Source organism: Podarcis gaigeae (assembly GCF_964106915.1).
Source record: "Podarcis gaigeae genome assembly, chromosome: 16".
In the NCBI taxonomy this organism is placed as follows: domain Eukaryota; kingdom Metazoa; phylum Chordata; class Lepidosauria; order Squamata; family Lacertidae; genus Podarcis; species Podarcis gaigeae.
The window spans coordinates 23835785-23841784 of NC_139693.1; the positions used below are offsets into that span (position 1 = coordinate 23835785).

At 50.8% G+C, this 6000-nt stretch overlaps 1 protein-coding gene across 1 annotated transcript in view; it reads right to left on the minus strand.

Moving 5' to 3' along the window:
* Positions 1-4029, minus strand: part of GAS2L1 (growth arrest specific 2 like 1) — a 50593-nt gene extending 46564 nt beyond the window's left edge. Inside the window, exon 1 of the mRNA XM_083717080.1 lies at positions 2377-4029. The gene's annotated coding sequence lies outside the window, so the exon portion shown is untranslated. The remainder of the gene's footprint in view (positions 1-2376) is intronic.
* Between the last annotated feature and the right edge of the window lie 1971 nt (positions 4030-6000).

The window sequence follows — 6000 nt, forward strand, 5'->3', positions numbered from 1 at the left end:
TATTATTATTATTATTATTATTATTAGCCAGCAAATACTTTTTTTTGTTTTGTTTCAAGGTTCTGAAAATCCATATGCGCGTTAAAATTCGATGGTGCGTTAGACTCGTGTAAATACGGTATCTATCAGTGATGTAGCCTAAAGGGGAACCCAGATATTGGCTCTGAAGGTAAGGAAGACAAGGACAGGGGTAGAGCATCTGTCTTGCATGGGGAAGGTCCCAGGTTCATTCTCCAGCTTCTCCAGGTGGGGCTTGGGAATGCCTCCTGCCTGAAAGCCTGGACAGTCGCTGCCAAACATTGTAGACAATACTGAGCTAGACAGACCAAAGGACTGACTTGGCATCATTATTTATTACCCTTATCTTACAAGGATCTCAATGTGGTGAACATGGTTTTCCTCCTCCCCATTTCATTATTACAACAACCCTGTGAGGTAGGTTAGGCTAAGAGATGGTGTGACTGGTCCAAGGTCACCCAGCGAGCTTCATGGCTGAGTGGATTCGAACCCTGGTCTTCCAGGTCCTAGTTCGACACTCTAACCATTACATCACACGGCATAATAAACATCACTGTGTCCCTAGAATAACTGTGATTAGATACCTTTACAGCCCTCTAAGACAGTCAGGTGGGTAACAGACCTATATGCTGAAAACTTGGACTGCTCCAATTATAAAAGCAGAAGTCAGACCAAGATCAAAACAGGTGTGTTTCATTTCCCGCAACCTTTTCTCTCTCTGCTGCAGCTTGGAACTTAAGAGGAGGAGGAGCACAGATAGATAAACTGGGGGGATAGGGCACTTTCACCCTAAAAATCAGAGCCACGTTCTAACTCCTTTTGAATGAAACTGGTTAGAACGTTAAAGGCTGCCTTGTACAGCTGGCCCATCCAGTTCAGTATTGTCTGTACCCCCTCAAAACAAGATAAATGCTAGTCCTTATTATTAAGAGGCTAGTCCTCATGATTGTAAAAGCGGAGCTGAATTAAATAGGAAGCTGCCAGTCAGGCCACTGCTCCACATAGCTCAGTATTATCTACACTGACTGACAGCAGCTCTCCTGGGGTTTTGGTATTGATCCTCTCTCCCAGCCCAAACAGGAGATGCCACTGGGGGTTAAACCAGGGACCTTCTGGCTGCAAAGCAGATAGATGCTCTAACCACTTTTATCAGAAAAAATAAAGAATAAATCAAAACAGGAATTTGTTTCTAATTTGAGGTTTTTAAAGAATATCTGAAAAATAAATACAGTAGTTCAAATTCTGTTGCAGCATTCGAGGAACTTCAGTAATAGTTGCAAGGTAGATATATGAAAATAGATTTAATGAGAATAAGTTTAATTATGAAAAAAATGTGTATTGGCAATAAGTAATATGAAATCAAAATATGGAATAGACGGGAGGCTGGGTCTTTAGTGTTAAGACCAATAGATGTTTTATTGTTTGCTAAGAAAATTATGTGTCTATGGTTATTTTTGTAATTTGTGTGTAATTTGGTATTTGTGTTTTTTGTTTGTTTGTTTTTCTTGTTGTATAAATAAAAAACTTTTTTAAAAAAAGATGTTCTAACCACTGAGCTATCCATCTCTTGCTCCTATCGTGACTTAATTGAGTGGGTGGGCAGGTGCGAGGACCCTGCAGCACCTGAGAGACACTATGACTCAGTATTAAGTTCTCAAACCTGTCATATGAGAAGGAAAGACAATACCACTCCGGGGAAGAATCTGAGATGGAACCTGAGGACTCATGATAAGGCAAGAACAAATTAGATACAATTGGGGGTGGGAGGAATTTTGTGAGTGTGTGTGTGATCACTCACACAGCTTAGCAATTTGGGTTGAGACACACAATTTCATATTTCATTCATCAAGTGCTGGATGAGCCACCACAGACAAACCTTGAATACCCATCTCCTCAACCCCCCCATGCCACGCTTCTGGGGGTTCACACGTGCAAGCTTATCAGTCGAGCATCCACGGAAGGCTTGAGCACGTGAATGGGACACCATCCCAGGCAAACTTCTACACCCCTCCCATCCACGCGACGCTTTCCAGCGGAACCTGTTCACGGGTTCGGGGGCTTCCACGACGATCACGACGGCTCAGCGCAGGGCAACCGAATGCGCCGAGCCCTCGAGAAAAAAAGCCACCGCGTTCGAGGCAGAGAGAAGAAAGTCTGACCGGCGAGGGTGACGCCGACGCCCCACCCCCATCCTGTTCACACATGCAAGTCATCACTTGATGCAGCAGCCTTCCACCGCGCGGCCCGCACGTCTGAACCAGGGCCAGCCATCCTAATCCGTGCAGATGCCGCCCGCGCGTCCAACAGTTTGCCCCCCCCAACCCCGCAAAGAAACCATATCCTATCATATAAACTCACCCGAATCACCATGACGGACCGGAGTCTTGCTTCTCTCCCCGGATCTGGGCGGGATGGGGAAGACACTCCCCGCGCGGATACACAAACCCAACGTGGACTGTTTTTCCCCCGGGGAGGGAGAGAGAAGGAAGGGTGTCGTTCACCCCTCCCCGTCCTTCAAACAACACCAGCCACGCGTCATCGCACCCGGGTTCTCTCGTTTCCCTTTCCCTTTCCCACGTGCGCCTTTCCCTCGCCGGGAACTTTTTTCCCCGTTTTTGCGCGCGCGGTCAAGGGCGCACGGAGAGAATTCAAAAACCCCCTCGGGGGGCGAAGAGAAGAGAGGGAAGCAGCAGCAGCCTCGGCGACCTGTCTCCAGAGGGAAGGGACAAGCAATCCAGGCTTGGTTGGGGTGGGGGGTCGTCGTCTCCGTTTGGCCGGCCCCCCTCGAGGAAGCGGGAACCTCTCCAAGGCGCAGCGCGCCGTCGGTGGAGGGAAAAGAGCCGCGCAGCAGCAGCAGCAGCAAAGCTGGGAGGAGGAGGAGGTGGAGGCACCGCCTGCCGCAGGATCCGATCCGAGCCTGCTAATCGCTTGCTGGGAATTAAGCGGCTCAAAGAGGCAAAGGAAGAGGTGGAGCCGTTGGCCCGGCCGGGAGGAAGCTGGAGAGAGCAGCGCGCCTGGGCGCGGCGAGGTTTGGGTAGGTGCGCCCTGGCTGGCTACCCGCCTCCGGGGCTCAGTGCCTCCATGACCCCTCCAGCGGCGATGGGAGAGATCGCGGGGGGGGGGTCTGGAGCAGCCCCGGCTGGCCTGCTCCTGCTTCTCCGCCGCCTCCTTCCCGTTGCCGGCGCCTTGATCTCATCCGGATCAGGGACGAAACACGCCCATCCTTCGCTACTGCTGCTCCTCGTCGGGTCGCTGCTTCATTTCTCCAGGGAGAGAGAGAGGAGAGGAGAGGTGCCGGGGGTTGCCAAGCGCGCGTGACGCAAAGGGCCTGCCCACGCGCAGGCTGAGCTCCGCGTGGCGGGGGCGGAGGGAGGCGCTCTGCACATGCTTAGGAGGCGCTCGCTCTTTCCGAAGAAGGACCCGGCTACTGGATCAAGGCCACAAGGGCCCATCTAGAGTAGCCAAGCAGATGCGTCAATGAGAACCGCTCAAAGCAGGACCGGGGTACAAGAGCGCTCTCCCCTCCTGCTGTTTCCAGGGGGTGGAAGCGTCGCTGCCTCGAGGGCTTCCGAGATACCCTGGGGTGAAGTCCCGCTTCACCTTCTTGGGAGTCCCTCTCTTATGTTCTTGGGTTTTTTTTTGGGGGGGGGGAGGACAAGGGGGAAGAATAATAATTTCCTCCACCACCAGCCCCAAATTCTATAGTAAGAGAAATTGGGGCCCAAGGCTACTGGGGAGATGGTGAGTCTCTAACCATAGAGCTCAGGCATTTAGCAGCAGGCTGGCTCTGCCCATAGGGAGGAAAAGCACTCTGTGCACGCTGAAAAGCCCTTGCTGAGAGTTGAAGGGATGGTATCCTGGTTTGGATCTGCAGTTGGGGAGGGTGCCGTAAATTGCGGGGGGGGGGGTGTAAATAGAACCTGCTTTCCCAACATTGCACTTTGAATTTCTAGAACAGAAGATTCACAAAGGGGAAGAGGTTGAGGAAAGAGCACTCTGCACATGCCCAGTGGTAATACAGTCGGGCATTGGAGTTCTTATCTGATCTTTATGCATTTCCTTGTTTTGTTTTACTGGGTAAGTCACTTTGAAGCCACCAACTTAGATGGCTTTGAAAGAGGATTAGGCAGATTGATAGGCAGGAAGGCTATCAATGGCGGGTATGCAGGACGGCTGTGCTCTGCCTCCACAGTCAGAGTCAGTAATCCTTCTGAGCTGGAAACTGCAGGAGGAGAGAGGACTCTTGCACTTGCAGGTTTCCCACAGGGATCTGTCAGACCACTGTGAGGACAGGACACTGGACTAGGTAGGCCATTGGCAAAGCTACCCTTGAGAGCAAAAATGCAACTGATAAATCATCTTCATTGATGCAGCCAACTTCTGGTTTAAATGAGAGGATTGCAGCTCCCGTGAAATTTCTGCTTTTATGGCTTAAATCAGCCTTGCCAACCTGGTGCCCTCTAAATACTTCAGGGATAGGCTCCCATCACCTCCCAGCTGTGCTGGAGGCCCCCAGAAATGAGGAATCCTGATTTAAGTGTGCTTCACTGCAGCAACCTAGCACTGCAGATCGTCCTCCCAGCTGAGGCCTGGTTCAGTGGCGCAAGTCTGCAGGGCTCTGTGCCGGGTTTCTCTGTTCCTCTTTGAATCAGGAGGGGGGTGGAGGGCTCTTTTGCTTCCCAATTGCTATGGGAACTCCCTGGGTTTTTTCCCCTCGCCCTCTGAGAAACACACAGGCGGAAGAAAGAGAAACAAGGGTTGCTAAGCGGGGTGGGGGTGGCAGGAATAAGAATAACATACATCCTCTTTTATTTTCTGCTTGGAATTTGGAAAAGACCCAAATAGGCCTCGAAAGCCACTGCGCCGGGTGTTAAAGAGACAGCAACCTTTTATTTCGCTGCCAACGGCCTGGTTGACATGTGTAAAGGGTGCCCTGCATTCTTCTTGGAGGGGATGCCTGTAGCTCCGTGGTTTGAGCATCTGTTTTGCATGCAGAAGGTCACAGGTTCAATCCCCGGAGCCTCTTGGGAGGTCTGGGAAAGACTCAGGCATCCTGCTGAAATCAGTCCCATGTTCCGAATCCTGAGGACTAAAGTCTTCCTTTATTTTTAAGGGAAGGGTCCTAGCTTGATGGTAGAACATCTGCTCTGTGTGCAGAAGGGCACAGTTTCAATTCCCAGCATCTCTAGGCTCAGCTGGGGGAGAAGGACCAAAAAAAAAACCCCAATCCCAGCTAGCAATACAGAGGCAGGTGGACCAAGGGTCTGAGTCATTATATTGAAGCTTCTTATGCTTCTACTCCCCTTCATGGATCACTGCCTTGCCGTGGCGAAGGGGCTTGAATAACTCAGAGAAGCTATGAACTACTTTTTTACTTTAAGAAGTGCTCTTGGGTTTGCTCTCTTCCTCTTCCATTCCTATACTTCTTTCCTTGTGTGCCATGTATTTTACGCTGTAGGCCTGCAGACAGCGACAGTTAAATCTGATTGTTTGTAAGCTGCCATGGGAGTCTTTGTGACTAAAGAGCAGGGTACAGACACTAAATAAACCCAGATACTTCTGTCTCCTTCAGCGTGTGCTACACACAACCTTGGCTGCAGTGCAGATAGAACTGGTGATCCCTTCATGGATCACTGCCTTGCTGTGGCGAAGGGGCTTGAATAACTCAGAGAAGCTATGAGCTATGCCGTGCAGGGCCACCCAAGATGGACAGGTCATAGTGGAGAGTTTTGACCAAACGTGATCCACCTGGAGCAGGAACCGGCAAGCCACTCCAGTATCCCTGCCAAGAAAACTCCATGGACAAAGACAACAGGCATATAAAAGTTATGACGCTGGAAGATGAGCCCCTCAGGTCGGAAGGCGTCCAACATGCTCCTGGGGAAGAGCGGAGGGCAAGTACAAGTAGATCCAGAGCTGATGAAGCGGCTGGGCCAAAGCCGAAAGGACGCTCAGTTGCGGATATGCCTGGAAGCGAAAGGA